Source organism: Schistocerca americana, chromosome 6 (genome assembly GCF_021461395.2).
Source record: "Schistocerca americana isolate TAMUIC-IGC-003095 chromosome 6, iqSchAmer2.1, whole genome shotgun sequence".
NCBI classification, from domain to species: Eukaryota; Metazoa; Arthropoda; class Insecta; order Orthoptera; family Acrididae; genus Schistocerca; species Schistocerca americana.
The window spans coordinates 173750758-173769952 of record NC_060124.1 but is presented as its reverse complement, the minus strand read 5'-3'; the positions used below and the strand labels follow the sequence as shown (position 1 = coordinate 173769952).

The 19195-nt window shown below is 43.4% G+C and overlaps 1 pseudogene; it reads left to right on the top strand.

Annotated features, from left to right (window-relative positions):
• The first annotated feature begins 705 nt into the window (after positions 1 to 705).
• Positions 706 to 823, top strand: LOC124621210 (annotated as a pseudogene).
• The last annotated feature ends 18372 nt before the right edge of the window (positions 824 to 19195 follow it).

Sequence of the window (19195 nt, the reverse complement as noted above, 5' to 3'; positions counted from 1 at the left end):
CACGCTTGACCAAAAACGGAATCGTGTTAAGTGTTGCAAGGATGGTTTGCAGCTGTTCAGGAAGAATCCGCAGGACTTTGAAGCGTCGTTTCGTCACTGTGGATGAAACATGGGTACATTACTACACTCCTGAGACCAAACAACAATGTAAACAATGTGTTACCAAGGGAGGATCTTCAGCCAAGAAAGAAGACCAGTCCTTTGGCCGGAAAGGTTATGGCGACTGTCTCTTGGGATTGGCGAGGGATAATCCACATCGACTATCTGGAAAAGGATAAAGCTATTACAGGTGACATTATTCACCGTTATTGGACCGTTTGAAAACCGAGTTGCAAGAAAAACGCAGGAGATTGGTCCGCAAAAAGTTCTTTTCCATTACGACAATGCACCAGCACACACCTCAGCAGCGGTGCTTGCAAAATTAATGGAAATAGGATTCCAACTCGTTTCACATCCCTCCTATTCTCCAGACTTGGCTCCCTAGGACTATTATTTATTCCCCAATTTGAAGAAATGGCTGGCGGGACAAAGATTTTATTCAAACGAGGAGGTGAGTGCTGCAACTAATAGCTATTTTTCAGACTTGGAGAATTCCTATTATTCGGAACGAATCGACAAATTAGAACGGCGTTGGACGAAGTGTATAAGCCTAAAAAGAGACTATGTCGAAAAATAAAAAAAGGTTTATCCAAAACACGTAAGTGAGTCAACGGCCTTGCCGCAGTGGATACACCGGTTCCCGTAAGCTCACCGAAGTTAAGCGCTGTCGGGCGTGGTCGGTACGTGGATGGGTGACCATCCAGGCCGCCATGCGCTGTTGCCATTTTTCGGGGTGCACTCAGCCTCGTGATGCCAATTGAGGAGCTACTCGACTGAATAGTAGCGGCTTCGGTCAAGAATACCATCATAACGACCGGGAGAGCGGTGTGATGACCCCACGCACCTCCTATCCGCATCCTCCACGGAGTATGATACGGCGGTCGGATGGTCCCGGTAGGTCACTCGTGGCCTGAAGACGAAGTGCAAACACATGAGTAGTTTTCATTTCTGCACGGACTTTTCAAACGCCCCTCGTACCACCTCCGCTGTACGCTTCGGTCCGTTTTTACCGTTATGCCGAAGTTACTTGTTGTGGGGGTAAATAATTTTCTTTCTGTGTAACAGTTTTAGCCTTTCACTGGCACGTGAACCGGATACATGAAGAGTCTTCCTTCTGTTGTACCTTTGCACGTTGTAACCTAGCAACGACCGCTGTCGCGTCCGACTAGGGTGCGTGGCATGCCCCACCTGGCACTGTGAGAGTGCTGTGTGGGCAGTCTCTTCTGTCAGAGTACTTTCCTCGCTTACGGGGGAGACGCACCTGCTCTCCGTCACCGATTTCGCCTAGATGTATATTTCGTGCTTGGCCATATTGACAGAAGAGGAAGTTCCTGATAGCCAAGCCTTTAGAAATAATTGCAAATTAAGAAAATTCTGTTTTATTTCTCCTTTACCTTTATTGTGAAACCTTGCTTCCTGCCAAGTATCATTGTTCTAGGTCATCGGGAAGTACGCTGTAGGTTTTAATAAGTGAGTTTAAGAGTATCAAAACATGTGAAATACATGGCCGTGCGTTTTATTGTATTGAATTAGAAGGCTGAATTTTGTACATCGTCAAAATACTGTAGAAATTAGTATGTGATATAAATTACAACTTGATACGTCCATCCGATCCAGAGAATAAAGCAGTCTGACAGACGTTACCTCGGACAGAAAGAGTGATACTATAAGGGTTGTGTTTCTACCAGTTTTGGTAAGGAACTCTGAAAGTAGCATTTATTGCGTGTGTCTGCCGAAGCATGAACCACTTATATCTTAGCCTATCTACCAGGCAGTGCTTGGTGCAGCGATAAGGGTACAGACTAGTAATCTAACAGTCTTGGGATCGAGTCACTTTTTTATAAATTTTCAATTTTTACGTTACTTACACTGCAAATAAACAGAAATATTAAGAAACTAACCCGCAGTGCACTTCCTGGCAACTCATTGCCAACATTCTTCTTCTTCTTCTTTCACTTACGCCACAGTCCGACAGCGATCGCAGGGTCGGCGTGGTTAGAACGGATTTGGCACAGTTAGTTTTAGGGGTGGCCGGATGCCCTTCCTGCCGCCACCCCATACCCCCAGCGATGGAATCAGTGTACCGCAGCTGTCTGTATCTAGTGTAAATCGTGAAATAGTGCGAACGTGTTTCAGATGTCTGCGACGTGTGGAACTGAGGCGGAACGTCGTGACCAGCCCGGTAATGACCCAGTGTGGTGTGGAAAACCGCCGAAAAACCACATCGAGGCTGGCCAGCACACCGGCCCTCGTTGTTAATCCGCAGGGCGGATTCAATCCGGGGCCGGCGCGCCTACCCGAGTCCAGGAAGCGCTCTTGGCTACCCTGACGGGTAAATCATTGCCAACAGTCTTCTATGTAAAATCGCTAAGTGGTCAAAGACTTAAATCCAGTTGACTCGTTAACCTGTCTGGTGTGGCAATTGAAGGAAGCCAAACTAAAGCCGATGTTTTAAATCTCGCACTTGAGAATTTGTAAATGCAGGAGAATTGTATAAACATACCGTCGCTTGACCATCGAACAGAGTCCTGTATGGGCGACATAATAATAAACACATCCCTGGCGTAAAGTATCAATTAAGAGTTGAAAACAAATAAGTCTACAGATCCGGATGGCATACCAATTCGATTTTACAAAGAATACTCTACAGCATTACCCCGTTACATAACCACCATTTATACTCCAAGTCCCAAGCGACAGGAAACAACCACTGGTGACTCCTGTACAGAAGGGTAAAAGAAAGGACCCACAAAATTACAGATCAATATCCTTAACATCGATTTGCTGAAGAATCCTTCCACATATTCTCCTTTCGAATATAATAAATTTTCTTGAGACTGAAAAGCTTCACTCCACGAATCAGCATGGCCTTATAAAGCATCTCTCATGCGAAACTCAGCTTACCTTTTTCTCACACGATGTATTACAATCTATGGATGAACGGCAAAGGGCCGCGGCGGTCTTGCGGTTCTAGGCGCGCAGTCCGGAACCGTGCGACTGCTACGGTTGCAGGTTCGAATCCTGCCTCGGGCATGGATGTGTGTGATGTCCTTAGGTTAGTTCTAAGTTCTAGGGGACTGATGACCACAGCAGTTGAGTCCCATAGTGCTCAGAACCATTTGAACGGCAAAGATCATATTTCTGGGAAACATTTGACACGGTGCCCCAGCCTAACGAAGGTACGATCATGTGGAAAAAGTTCACAGAAATGTGAGTGGTTCGAAGGCTTCTGAAGTGATATAACCTAGTATGATGTCCTCGGAGAGAAGGGTAGTCTTCCAGAGGGAAGTGCAATGGGACCGCTGTCATTTTCTATATACATACAATGATGTGACAAAAGTCAAGTGACGCCTCCTAATATCGTGTTGGTCCTCCTTTTTCCCGACGTAGAGCAGCAGCTTGACGTCGCATGTACTCGACAAGTCGCTGGAAGTCCGCTGCAGAAATATTGGGTCATGCTGCCAACATAGCTGTCCATAATTGCCAAAGCGTTGCCGGTGCAGAGTTTTGTGCACGAACTGACTTCTCCATTACTTCTCATAACTATTCGAAGGGATTCATGTAAGGTGATCAGGATGGCCAAATCATTCACTCGAATTTTCCAGAACGTTCTTCAAACCGATCACGAACAGTTGTGACCCGGTGACATATTTGCGAAAATTCTGCCCATGAATGGCAGCAAATGGTCTCCAAGTACCCGAACACAACCATTTTCAGTCAATCTGGATTCAGTTGGACCAGAGGACCCACTCCATTCCATGTAAACACAGCCCACACCATTATGCAGCCACCACCAGCTCGCACAGTGCCTTGTTGATAACATGAGCCCATGCTTTCTGGAGCCTGCATGACACCCGAACCCCACTATTAGCTCTTACCATCTTAAACCGTGACTCATATGACCAGGACACGATATTCCGGTTGTCTAGGGTCCAACCGATATGATCAAGAGCCGACGACAGGCGCCGCAGACAACGTCGTGCAGTTATAAAAGCTCATTAACGCCAAATTTCGCCGCACTGTCTTAACTGATACATTCGTCGTACGTCCCACATTGATTTCTGGGGTTATTTCACGCAGTGTTGCTTGTCTCTTAGCATTGTCAACGCAGTGTAAGCGCCGTTGCTCTCGGTTGTTAAGCGAATGTCGTCGGCCACTGTGTTGTCGGTGGTGAGAAGGACCGTCTGAAATTTGGTATTTGACACTGTAGGTCTCGGGATATTAAATTCCCAAATGATTCTGAAAATGGGATTCCAACCGCCTCTAGCTCCAACTACCAATTCGCCGTGGGGTCTAGTCACGACGAAAACTTTATCACATGAATCACCTGAGTACAAGCAACAGCTTCGCCATTACAATGCCCATTTACACCTTGTGTACGCGATACTAACGTCATCTCTATATGTGCATATCGCTATCCCTTGACTCTTGTCACCTCAGTGTAAGTGATCTGGCAGACAGCGTGGGCCGCAATCTGCGGCTGTTTGCTGATGATTCTGTGATTTACTAGAAAGTGTCAGAGTTGAGTAACTGTAGAAGGATACAAATTGACTTGCACAGAATTTATACTTGTTGTGAGACAGGGCAGCTAGCTCTAAATGTACAGTACTGGACATTAAATTTGCTACACCAAGGAGAAATACAGATGATAAACAGGTATTGATTGGACAAATATATTATACTAGAACTGACATGTGATTACATTTTCACGCAATTTGGGTGCATAGATCCTGAGAAATAAGTACCCAGAACAAGCACCTCTGGCCGTAATAACGGCCTTGATACGCCTGGGTTTTGGGTCAAACAGAGCTTGCATGGCGTGTACAGGTACAGCTGCCCATGCAGCTTCAACACGATACCACAGTTCATCAAAAGTAGTGACGCGTATTATGACGAGCCACCATTGACCAGACGTTTTCAATTGGTGAGAGATCTGGGGAATGTGCTGGCCAGGGCAGCAGTCGAACATTTTCTGTATCCAGAAAGATCCGTACAGGACTGCAACATGCGGTCGTGCATAATCCTGCTGAAATGTAGGGTTTCGCAGGGATGGAATGAAGGGTAGAGCAAAGGGCCGTAACACATCTAAAATGTAACGTCCACTGTTCAAATTGCCGCCAATGCGAACAAGAGGTGACCGAAACGTGTTACAAAAGGCACCCCATATCATCACCACCGGGTGATACGCCAGTATGGTGATTACGAATACACGCTTCCAATGTACGTTCACCGTGATGACGCCAAACACGGATGCGACCATCATGATGCTGCAAGCAGAACCAGGATTCATCCGAAAAAATGACGTTTCGCCATTCGTGCACTCAGGTTCGTCGTTGAGTACACCATCGCATGCGCTCCTGTCTGTGATGCAGCGTCAAGGGTAACCGCAGCCCAGGTCTCCCAGCTGGCAGCCATGGTGCTGCAAACGTCGTCGAACGGCTCGTGCTGATGGTTGTTGTCTTGCAAACGTCCCCATCTGTTGACTCAGCGATCGAGACGTGGCTGCACGATCCGTTACAGCCATGCGGATAAAATACCTGTCATCTCGACTGCTAGTGATACGAGGCCGTTGGGATCCAGCACGGCGTTCCGTATTACCCTCCTGAACCCACCGATTCCATATTCTGCCAACAGTCATTGGATGTCGACCAACGCGAGCAGCAAAGTCGCGATACGATAAACCGCAATCGCGGTAGGCTACAATCCGACCTTTATCAAAGTCGGAAACGTGATGGTACGTATTTCTCCTCCTTACACGAGGCATCACAACAACGTTTGACCAGGTAACGCCGGTCAACTGCTGTTTGTGTATGAGAAGTCGGTTCGAAAGTTTCCTCATGTCAGCACGTTGTAAGGGGTCGCCACCGGCGCCAACCTCTTGTGAATGCTCTGAAAAGCTATTCAATTGCATATCACAGCATCTTCTTCCTGTCGGTTAAATTTCGCGTCTGTGGCACGTCATCTTCGTGGTGTAAAAATTTTAATGGCCAGTAGTGTAGAAAACGGAAGTTAATGCAGGTGAGTGGGAAAAGCTATTCCGCAATGTTCGAATACAGCTTTAGTGGTGACCTGCTTGACACAGTCTCGTCGTTTAAATATCTGGGCGTATCTCTGAAAAGCGATATAACATGTAACGATCGTGTGGAGATTGTTGTAAGGAAGGCGACTGGCCGATTTCTCTTTATTGGGATAATTTTGAGTTGGGAGAATTTGGGGAAAGTGTGGTTCATCTAAAAAGGAAGACAGAATGTAGGATGCTAGTACGACCTGTTATTGAGCACTGGTAGAGTGTTTAGGATCCGTGCCACGTGGTATTAAAGGCAGGCATTGAAGCAATTCAGAGGCGGGCTGCTAAATATCCTTCCGGCTGGTTCGATGATCATGTAGGTGTTACAGAGGTGCTTCATTGAACTGAAGCTGGAGTCCGTGGAGGAAGGGCAACGTTCTTTTCGAGGAACACTACTTAGAAAATATAGAGAACCGGAATTTGATGCTGACTGCAGGACGATTCTACTACCGCCAACATATATTTCACGTAATGACCACAAAGAAAAGATACGAGAAATTATGGCTCATATGGAGGCCTAAAGACAGTCGTTTTCCTCACGCCCTGTTTGGAGCGGAAGAAGAAAGGAGATGACTGGTAGTGGTACAGGATACCCTCTGCCACGCACCGTACATCAGCCTGCAGAGTATCTATGAAGTTGTACGTGTGATTACAAGAGGGAACTCAAACAAGGTGAAGGAGTACGTGGTAAGCTACAGAAATGTCATTATTGCTTCATCAAAATATGGGCAACTTACAGCAGCCTAATACAAAACATTTTTGAGTGATGTGCTGATGCCCGACTTACAGGATGTCCAATCCCTTCTGCTAATTCACTCGGGGAGAAGACAAACAAATCCGCAACAAAACGAGGAGATTTTTCAAGATGAAGAACGACTGCCGTCGTTCAGTATTAAAGCGATTCCATCTCAATGCACACCGCAATAGCTATCCTCCGACGTCTACATTTATCGTCGGTTAAAGATATTGTCAAAAATGCTATAAAATGGTGTTATCGAAAGAGAAAAAGAAATTGTAACCAGAGGAGATTGCATCAAAATTCATTCCATTGCACATCAATAGCTATTCCCGCCAATATTTGGCGAAATTTTATGTTATGTGTGGTTTACTGCCACACAATGCCACGAGAGCTTAACTGTATGGATGTTAATCAAGTTTATTTTTCTATAGAAATTTTAATAGAAATATGTAACTGTAAAAAACGCAGTATTTGAAACGTGAGCAAGATTTCGAGAAAATAATTCTTTTTATGGTTAACGTCACGTGAGCGCATGTAAATCATCATCTGTGAAAAAATAGGAGAATATAATTTTATACACAATTTCTCGATAACGCCTTTCTGGAAATTTATTTCCTGTCCCACATTTTATTTCGACTATTCTTTTCATGCCTTTTGTGAACATATTAATAAATAAAATATATTGGCATTATTGAAGTTTATTTTCTGTTTAAATATTGTACAAATTGGAAACAAGAAGAAAATTACGGCATAGGGTGTTCGACCTCACAGCCCTCGGATTACAGCTGCCCCAGCAGCTGCCTGGAAACTTGGCTAACGTAAATGGGTGATACCTCACCCGAATTGCGTCAAAATCGTTTTTCTAAACGCTTGGGCATCTGGTGCGCCCATTTCTGTAGCTTTGTTTTGGCTAAGCCTTGCACGTACCATAATTTGGACATAATCAGTGATGGTGAGTCTCTTTGTTAGCGGGTTTAAGTCTGACAAGTTACAGAACTGTTGGCAGCCGTGATTAAAGTGCTTCGACGAAGACAAAGGATTTTCCTGGTGTTGTATGAAAAAGCCTGATATCCTTGTCTGCCTTCTGTCAACTTGAGACACACGTGTTCAGTTCTTCACCTTGTGGTTCACTGAAGACACCGCACTCGGTATACTGCATCCGAGGAGACAGCCTGAACATGTAGTGGCTCGAAGGGTCGGGCTAGTGGCAGACCGATGGCAGCTGCACGTGCAGTAGTAGCGCTTGCATACCGGTACTTCAGTCACTGCATCGCAAACGGAGCACCGAAGAAAATTTAATCTGTTTACAGACAGTTTGAAACTAAACAGTTTCAGCTTTACTACCTACCATACTTGTGTATTTCCTTGGGTGGTCGTTGCAATATTGACTTTATCTAACTTTTTTCTTCAAAATGCCAAGCTTCATTTCCTGTTTCAGCTTTCTGGCGCTGATGTGTTTTCCATAAAAAATGGTTGAGCTCCACTCCCGGAATATTAAAAAATATGTGTTAAACTATGACTGGTTTTTCGGGCATTAGGTGACCCAGTTACATAACCTGGCGTTACATCATTGGTTACTGCCACTGGGTTTAAGAAATGTTTTTGTATGTGTGTATATGTACCTAAGAACCTGCACTCTATGTGGAGTGTGTGTCATTCTGTTTGTGATTTTGGTATCGGCATTAACTACTGCAAGTGTATGTTCTGCGGTACTTAACGTAAAGTTAGTTTCTTTTGTGATTGCAATTTTTCAGGCTGGGTATACTTGCTGTCGACAGTTCTTTTCTTTCGTATTATCACTTTTATGAAGTAATAAATCTAAACTCTGAGAGGTTTCCTTGTATTTACAGCTAAGCTCTCTTAAGCATTCTCTCTCGAATTGTCTGTTTCCATACATTTTATTGTCTGTGGTTGATTAAAGTTTTTCTAATGTTTTAGTAGCTATGTACGGACAGTTTGAAGCCCTGGAGAAATTTCAAAGTACCAGGCAGCGTGCACGTCTTGAGTCTCGGTAGCGGAGTCTAGCTGCTTGTCGTAAATTGGACGCATTAATGAACGTCTTATAAATTCTTTTAGTGCCTGCGGAACGCGTGATCGTAATTCTTATGCACTTATGTTAAGCCTATTCTTATGCACTTATGTTAAGCCTGACAACAATAAACTTGCGCGAATTTCTCTGTTTTCTGCAAGGACCTGCTCTGACCTCGGAACAAATAAAATAATTTTTTTTACATAAATGGGTTTTCGGTTTTTCCTGGCAGTTTCCACTATGATCTTCTCGCTCTCTGTTTCCACAAGTGTTATGGTTTGGTATTTTTGACCTGAAAACGCATGTTCACTGGGCGGTCGAAACTGCTTGTGCGACAAAATACCGTCAGAGCTGAATCGCTAGTAACGGCAAGAATAGTACTGCATAAACAATGGTTGAGTCCACAACAGACGGATGATGTCTGTACGTACTTGTAACGCAGTATGTCTCTCTTCTGTGACGTCACCGTACCACTGTAGGTGCATGTGGGTGACTGTTACGAATTCGGCTCGTGTAAAGTTATAAATGTATACACAGTAGATTTCCTTTACTTCAAGTCTATGGTCCCAAATCTTTTGTCATCAGACTACCGGTTTCTGTCTATAATGACCATCTTCAGATCTGTTTTATGAAATGTGTCCTAATATCCTGGAGCGATTGTGGTATCGTCAAATGTTAAACACAAAATCAGCACGAGTATCATCAAAACAGATCTGAAGATGGTCATTATAGACCCAAACCGGTAGTCTGATGACAAGAAATTTGTGGCCATAGACGTGAAGCAAAGGAAATTCGTTCTATATTCGGGTCACTGTTAAGTTCGCGACCATGTCGCAGCTTGTGAAGTTGGTGTAGCGTGAGAGTGCGTTTAGCTAGGCCACTGATTCAGGGTCATTGTGAAGAGCTTGCGGAGCACTGCTAGGACCCTGAGCGAAACGACAACAATATTCGCCAAAACGTAAGTGAAAATCAGTATTAATTTGAAAATTACAAAATAATGAAAAATGTCGTCTTACATGACTTGTAAATATGATCGTCATTACAGGAAACTCATGTCGCAGGAAAGCTTGCGTCGAACGTAATCGAGGAAGCCCAAAAAGTCCATTTGCGAGTGAATGTGAAGCTACAGTAGCGTGGAAAAGGAAATGCATTAACGGTGCAAAGCGATTACGTACCTGGTGTAAAGCGCCCAACGATAGTCCAAGCTTGTGATTTGTCTATTCTGTAACCATTATACCTCTCTGTGTAACGTTGTATTAAAGAGACTGATAATTAAAGTACATATTAATACGAAACACGGACCTGAACTGTGCCTACACAAATATTTTTTAATACAGTATTGTCGAACTGTGATCATAAGTGGATGGATATGAGAACCATGTTAATGTTAAGAAAGAAGTAAAGCATCGATGCATGCAATCACCATAGTAGTTCAGCTTGTAAATTGAATAAATTATTATTTTTGGCGTAGTGCAAAGTTGAGTAATATTTCAATTATCATCTCGACATAATCAAGCTGTGACCATTAATCTTCGTTATGCTACAGTACTTATCTAATTGCTCGCCCTTTAATGCGGCACAGTTTTTGCAACAATGCTAGGCTCTGCGGACACGTTGGTTGTAGAGATCTGTCTTCTAGCTGCTAAGCCAACATCTTACCTCGAAAATGGCATCCTCGTCAATCTGGAAATACCTGTCTCATAATAGTTTTATTAGTCTGAGGAAAGAGGAAGGTGCGACTAAATACCATGTCAGGAGAATACGCGGGTGAGGCGAAATGTGGTTGCCCCAAACGCAGCACGTGTGATTGCGTCTTGTGCGGGGTGAGTCTGATAATCTGCACCAGTTTGGCAAAGCTCTGCACATGCGAATCAAGCTGGTACACAGCTTTGAACGAGTGTGGACGCATTGTGTCAAAGTTGTCTACGATCTACTCCTGTCAGTAAACCTACCAAGTTAACGGTATAGCACCACCAAGTATTTGCAGCTTCAGAAGTGGAGAAGAAGAAACGCGAAACAGATCCCAGATTTTCGTTGTTTAGACTCGGGCCTCAACTACTATGATTCATATAAAGAAAGAGCTTCATACAGACAACTATAACAACAATGACTTCATCCTCCAAATCGCCCAGTGGAACTTTGGTGAGATTCTTTACCTGGAGTCTGTAGCCTCCCCCTTCCTAACCGGCCTATTGGACTGTGATATAATCTAACGTGATCGCGTACGCCTAATGAAATTTTACAGTTAGTAAGGCTATCATTACCGAAGGGAAATAATGCCGGTTAGTAGAAGAAAAGTGCACAACAGACCCTTCTGAAGGAAGAATCTATTCTAAACCTAATCTAAATATTGATAACTATTTTGAAATGGTGGAATATAGTGCAATTGCTCACAAACCGCACAGGGAGGAAAAAGGGTACCACGTAATATCTAGTACAAAACAACTGATAATACCAACAAGCAAACAAGGGGGTAAATTAACGCTCGCCAACCCACCAGGGCAATGAATATCCATAATCCTAAGAAAGGTAATGGCAAAGAAAACTAAGCAAATAATCACTGGCGTGGCAACAGAAAGTTGTCACGCTTTCCCACGTCACAACAGTTCACGAGAAATTAAATGAATTAGAAAGCATTGAGTTTTCAATTATCTCTTCTGAAATACTAAGTTTTGAAAGCAACGTTGAATAAAGCTTCTGATTAAATAAATGAGTGACTGTAACTCAAACTTGGTTACGTAAGAGATGACTTTCATTAACGTCAAAGAAACGTAATGCAAAATTTGGAAAACGACAAGCAATTTACTTTTAATTATTGAAAGACTGAATTGAATTTACTTTCAGCAAATGAGCAACTGATTTCCATTTAACATAATAACAGCAGAAGTCACCCGTTAAGCAAAGTACAGAGTAAATGAAATTGCGCACTCTTAATTTGTGCTGTACCTCTAGTCACTGACTTTGCCAGTGAAGTTTTACGTTGCTTTATGTGAGTGCAGTTAATATTCAAAACTGCAAATTCGCTAAGCCTCTGTTTTACAATACAAGAATGAACAATTACTGAGGCAGCAAAATTTAGACTAAAACTGTTCATTAGCAAACAAAGAAAACTGGCATTAAGTATTCTATTCAATTTGTATATTTTCGACACATTCGGTGATTACATGGAAAGGAAAGGGAGCTGGTTTGGAAACAGTGTCTGAAGACAATGACAACACAGGAGCCCTACAAATTTTAAGTATTGCAGGTTATTATACATGTGAGTTAGTCAAACTCTGTGAAAGAAATGCCTCTGGATAATGCCTGTACAATATTTCTTATACTCTGTCAGTTAACCGTCTTAAGATGTTGTAGCTGTGCGGACGACGAAGAACATATCCGACGACATTGCTGAACTGCTGCAGCTGCTGCTGCTGGTTGAGTACCACGAGTTTTCTCCAGAGCCACGGATAATTGAGGGACGGGCAATAGTTACAACTGCAGCTTCCTCCGCCTGTGCACTCCTACCGTGCTCTCAATACTCGCGGTTTAACGAAGTGTGTGCGCCTACACTTGCGCGATCATAACTGCACACCGCGTCTGCGGGAGCGACCAACAAACACTTCCGCACTTTCTCATGACTCAAGCTGCTCCGCCTCCTCTCTGCTCGCAACGTAACAGAGCCACTGTCATTTCGTTATTGCTATAGAAACATTTCAAAAAGCATCCAGTAATCTGGTCTCGCAGCACGGAGCGGATCAGGTTGTGGAAAGACGCCACAGTCAGTTACTGTTAGTTATACAAGAACACGCAACTTTATTCCTCAAACCAATGCACAGTTTTCTCTTTAAAACACCAAAGATCAACTTACGGCTGAGGGCCCAAGTAACTTCTCCAGAATAAGTTTAAATGATTGCAGAATTTAGAGTAACGGCTGAAGGCCTTACTTAAGTAAAATTGCAATATCTTCTCGGCTATAGGACGAAATAATATTTCAGATCAGCTAAGGAATTTCTTTAAAAGCAAAGCATTTAAAAATTTCGGCTAAAGGCCGTATTAAGGGAAATTCAAATTACTTCTTCGCCTCAAAGCCCAACATATATATATATATATAAAAGAGAGGCTTTAAGGATAAGGTTTTACACATTACAACAAAAAAAACTTAAGAAAACTTAAAGTATCTTGTCGGCTGAAGGCCCAAATAACTACTCAAGAATAATTAAAGACAACCTTAAGATAAACATTTGCAGAACACGGCTGAAGGCCGTTTCAAGAATCCAGGATAATTAAAGGGAAACCTTCGGGCAAGGATTTACATATTAAGGTCACAAACTCAGAAACAAACGCGACTGAAGGCCTAAATACAGAGTAACAAGAATTTTAAGTAAAACACAGCTGAAGGCCTAAGCTTAAAATAGTTGTCGTGCAGTTCGGCTGAAGGCCATATACTAAATATAAAACAGACAATATTAATACACGGCTGAAGGCGTGGCACAGGACCTGCAACCAAATAAAATGACATTCACAAACAACAAACGGTGGTTCTCAGGAGTATCCAAGTGTCGGCCTGGGGAGGAAACTCTAAGCACAGTTTAGGTGAGACAGGCAGCCAAGCCTAACACTAAACAATCGGGTGGCAACACGACCTAAGGACGGCTGAAGAACCAACCAATAGCCTAATCAATTCCCTTCCACCCGATACACTCGCTGCTCTGTTTCAACCGGCCAACTGACTGCTCCAGAACGCAGACGGCACTCATCTGCTCAGTGGAAATCACAGAAGTTACACCCGGTTCCATGTAAATACACTTGCACAAGAACTCTAAGAATCGTAAAAGCAATCACTGTGGAACAACAAGGACGAATCGACACACAGAGAGTTTCCACAAGCGGTCGGCGACCAAATACACGTCGTCCTATGAGACGACCGACCGAACGACCAACCGAGATCGTTCCCACTGAAGTTATGTGTGTCGGCAACGGTCGGGCGAGTCTTGGGTGTCCGAGGCTCACTGCAGCTGCAACCTGACTCAACTCCATGTCCGTTTGGAACTCGGAGACACGGTGACCCCGGGCACACTGCCTTGGACCCAACCATGCAGAGGTAACTCTTGCCCATTGGCCACGGCATCTCTGCGCAAGGAAGGAACTGACCCACGTTCTGCGCGATGTCCAAGTGACGAGGCCCAGAAACGGTCAAAAGCCCCAATACACGTCGATAGATGAGACGACCAACCGACGACCAACCAACTGCCGTCCCACTCCAATCTCCTTCCGTCGGACAGTTCATGTGTGCCGCCAGCGGTCAGCGAGCACTGGCTTTCCGCACCTCACTGGTGCTCCATCGCCGACTCACGGTTGCTGCGTCGCGACTTCACTGCTACTGCGCCCCGACTGAGCTCCTAACTGCTGGTCCGTCCGCGACTGACTCCAGACACAGGACGACCCGGAAATGCTATCGGTCGCTCCAGAGATAGTACGACAGAGCACTTATCGATAAGCGCTGCTGCTGCCACTCACGGGCAGGTAAGGCAGGAAGTTAGTGACTCCAGTAAATGGAATAAGAAAACAAGGTGGCAGAACGGTAAGAGAAGATGACAAACAATAAACGGAATGAACACCAGTCGCGCATGGCTCAGATCCCTTGCATGTTACTCAGCTATTTACAATATTTTCATTATAACTACAATCAGCTATACAGGGTGAGTAACTAACTATTGCCACCAAGAATAACTCCGAAAGTATGATAGGAGGTGAAAAATATGTGGGAAAAAAATTTCATGGGACAATGGGCACCATAGTATGCCGTTGGTTTTTTGTTGCAAGGTGGGGTCGCTTCAGAGGTATGAAGGTAATTTTTTTGTTTTTTTTAAGCGATGCTGTAGGTCGGTACTTACTTTCTGACGGTGGCTATCAATACGAATCCAATGATGTGTAATAGTAACGTCAACGAAGGTAACAAAAGTAGCATGAACGTCCATTTACAGAAGGTGTTCGAAGCGACGACAATTGGTATCAATGCAGTGCTGCAATCTTCTTATCATGGATTGAGTGGTATTTCTTATCACTTCGGCACTTATCGAAGCACATGCTCTGGCAATTCTCTCTCACATATCTTCAGGTGTAGTTGGAACGTCTTCATAAACAATGTCTTTTACGAATCCCCTAAGAAAAAATTTAGAGGCGTGAAGTCTGGCGAACGAGCCGGCCACCACACATCTCCTCCGCGTACAATCCAACGATTTTTGAATTGTCACTCATTTCTAGCCATCAGCGAAAAATATGGCGGACACGCATCGTATTGATACCATATTCTGTTCCTCGTTCCTAATGGTATTTCTTCCAATAACAGACCTAATGTTTGTTGCCAGAATGTGGTGTACTTCCTACCACTAAGATTTCCTTCGATGAAATAGGGGCCTATAATTCTGTCCTCCAGAATACTACACCATACATTCACCGAGCTCGGTTTTTGGTGTCCAAATTTCCGCAGCCAACATGGATTTTCAGTTGCCTAATAATGCATGTTATGCAAATTAACATTTCCATGGTTCGTGAATGTGGCCTCGTCAGTAAATAAAATCAAATTAAGAAATGTGTAATCCCTCAGAATTGAAGTTGAGCCCATCGGCAGATGCAATGCGAAGCATACAATCCGTACCAACTAATTCTTGGTGGAGACTGTTATGGTAAGGATGATATTCATGGCGATGCAGAACACGAAGAACACTACTCTGGTTCATGCCAGATTCCCTTGCGATTTGACGGGAACTAACACAAGGATTTCGAACCACAGTGGCAAGAGTACCAATTTCCGATTCCTCGTTAGTAACTTTAGTTTGCCGAATATGTTTCCTATGCCTTAAAGATGGTTCAAATGGCTCTAAGGACTATGGGACTTAACAACTGAGGTCATCAGTCCCCTAGACATAGAACTACGTAAACCTAACTAACCTAAGGACATCACACACATCCATGCACGAGGCAGGATTCGAACCTGCGAGCGTAGCAGCAGCGCGGTTCCGGACTGAAGCGCCTAGAACCGCTCGGCCACAGTCGTTGAAGATCCAGTTGTTCTCAATTCATCACACACATATTTAAATGTACGACGTGTAGGGTGGGTACATTGAGGATACCTTTCAGCGTATAAGTCTCTAGCTCCCACTTAATCTTTGGTATTCTCCGTAAATGAGTTGCACATCGACTTGTTCTTCGAAGGAATACACCATTCGCACTCGCTTCATTCGACGATACTAAACTTGCCGTTCCTATTAGTGTTGTATTTCGAAAGCGTCGAATAGTATTTACACGTCAATGGCACGTTAGATGGATACGCCGTATTCGGCGAATATTTAGTATTTGCACGATATACGAGAGAGAATTGTTAGAGCATGTAAGTGCTGAAGTGATAAGGAATTCTACTCAATCCATGATAAGAAGATTGAGCACTGCATTGATACCAATAGTCATCACTTCAAACATCTTCTGTAAGTGGATGTTCATGCCGCCTTTGTGACCTTCGTTGACATTCAAAGACCTTACTGTTATATATCATTGGATTCTTACTGATAGCTTCTATCAGGAAAAAAGTACCAAACTAAAGCATCTCATTAAAAAAAAAAAAACAAAGTTGACCTTCATATCTCTGAAGCGACCCCATGTTGCAACAAAAAACCAACGTCATATTTTTGCACCCATTGTCCCACGCAACTTCCACGTACTTTTCAGCTACTGTCACACTATCGAAGTTACTCTAGGTGGCAATAGTTAGTGACAAACGCTATGTAGTCAGACACAAAGACATTACATCTATTACATGTTAAATATATTTCATGTAATAAAGCTTTAAGCGTCTGCATTAGCAATACAGTACACGTTTTCAGTGGACAAAAATTTTTGATGGCGCAGAAGGTATTTTATCATTATTTTCGGTGTTACAAGTCCACCGAACGAATGTCAAAGAGGAACCAAGCGTAGGAAAACATCTGACGTACGTGACAGGGAAGACACTCAGCAGACTAGAAACTGCAGTGTCGCAATGAAAAGCCAACCTCACCCATACGGGCCTTACAGTGGTGATGGAACTATTGTGGTGTGGTGACCTGCAGGACGAACAACACCTGCTAATCACCAGGGTCCTGCCGAATACATGTACTACCAGTGAGCATGATGCAGCTGACAAAGCAGCGGTCAAAAGCGCCGAATACTGGGCTATCCACAGAATATGAAGGGAATTATTTTGCTGTTTATTTGCTGTTTTTTTCGTCATCCTGTCTGTATTTTATAAATTCTTGTTGTTCATTTTAATCGCAGAATTTCTATTGTTATTACTTTCGGTATGTGCCTTTCTGAGAACCCTATGTAATTAATTGTTTCTACACATTTAACTTTCGTGTGTACGTTACTAATGCTCCACCAGTACTGCATGTCCTGCATGTCCTGGCCACGTATAAATAATAAATTACCGGGTAATCAAGTAGTCAGGATTGACCTGACATAGCTGCAACATTTCCATGTTGGCACGGTCCGCAATTCGGTAGTCGTTTAGGAAAGGCGTGAACAGTTCCAGACCGAGCCGTTGCGGCAAATTTCCCCTATTGAAAATATTGTGCAAGATGTTAAAAGTTGATCCGTGATTGATTTACACTTTTTTGACTATAGCTTCGACTGAGATTGGAAAGTCCACGATACGAGAGCGTCCATCTCTCTTGCCGAAGGAAAAAATAAAGGACGATTGGGTTTAATGTTCCGCCGACATCGAGGTCATTGGAGACGGACGACAAGCTCGGATGGTGTCAAGGACAGGGAATGAAATAGCCAATACCCTTTCATGGGAACCATCTCGTCATTTGATTAAAGCGATTTCGCCAAATCACAAAAAACCTAAATCAGGATGGCCGGACATGGTTTTGAACCGTCGTCCTCCCGAATGCGAGTCCAGTGATTTATTATGTGATGTCATTTTACGATGTGATAATTAAAACCTTACAAACTCACCAGGGTAGCCGAGAGCGCTAATGCGCTGCTTCCTGGACACGAGTAGGTGCACCGGTCCCAGATCGAATCCGTCCGTGGATTACCGATGAGGGCTGGTATGCCGGCCAGCCTGGATGTGGTTTTTAGGCGGTATTCCACATCCCGCTAGGGGAATACCGGGCTGGCACCCACGTTCCACCTTAGTTACACGACTCGCAGACATTTGAACACGTTCGCACTATTACATAGCTTACACTAGACGCTGACAGTAGGATTACACTAATTCTGTCCCAGGGGGTTCGGGTTGGCGACAAGAATGACATCTGGCCACCCTCTGCCACTACCACTGCCAAATCAATAGTAATGCTGCCGACCCCGTGCTGAAACGGGACAAAGCCCCTAAGAAAGAAAAAAGTAAGAAAATTAAAACTTTATAACTGATCCTCGTATTGTGGAACTAGTGATAAAAGTGGATGGTCTACGGAGAAAGTCTTAAAGCCATGTTCTAGATTACTACTACATGTGTTGAACTTGTGCGTTCAAGAATAAATGGAAGAGGTAAACGAAAATTTTGGAAAAGCAGTAAACATTCCAAGGAAAAGGAAGCTAATGTTAAGGTTCGGAGGCAAAACAGATCTAACATCTCAATTTATTAAGTATTTAGAAAAACTGTTAAAAGCAATTGACCGAATACTTAGCGTAGAATATGGCTTGAAGGCAGCTACAAAACTATGACAAAGATGTTGGAGTTTCGTAAAATTAAATCAGGTGATGTTCAGAGAATTATATTAGGAAATGAAACAATAAAAGTAGCAGATGACTTTTTCTGTTTCCCCAGTTTGATAAATGGCAATGGCAGAAATAGAGATGATAAAAAATGCAGATTGACAATAGTAAGAAAGCCATTTAAGAGAAAAGAAGAACTTTTAAATATAAAAAAAAAACTTACGCGTTAGGAATTCTTTTCTGAAAGTATACGCGTCTGGCAAGAGTAGTGAAGCACTGAGAAGACAGCAATGTGAACAACTAAATGAAAATCGGTTGTTGGAAAACAGTCGACTCATAAGGTAATAGTTTCACGTATCGGTTGGATTTGTCACTAATTCTTTCAGTGAAACCATTCAATGGGAAAACCGAATGAAAATAAGCGAGTCAGTCGGCTGTAGTCTTATGTATCGGTTGGGCTATTCATTCAGTCTTTTGAGTGAAAACAGTCTGTGGGAGTAACCGAATGAAACCAGTCGACGCATTCCGGCGCATTCAGTTCTGGGAGTAACATTCGATCATTTTGTCAGTGTTAAATCAT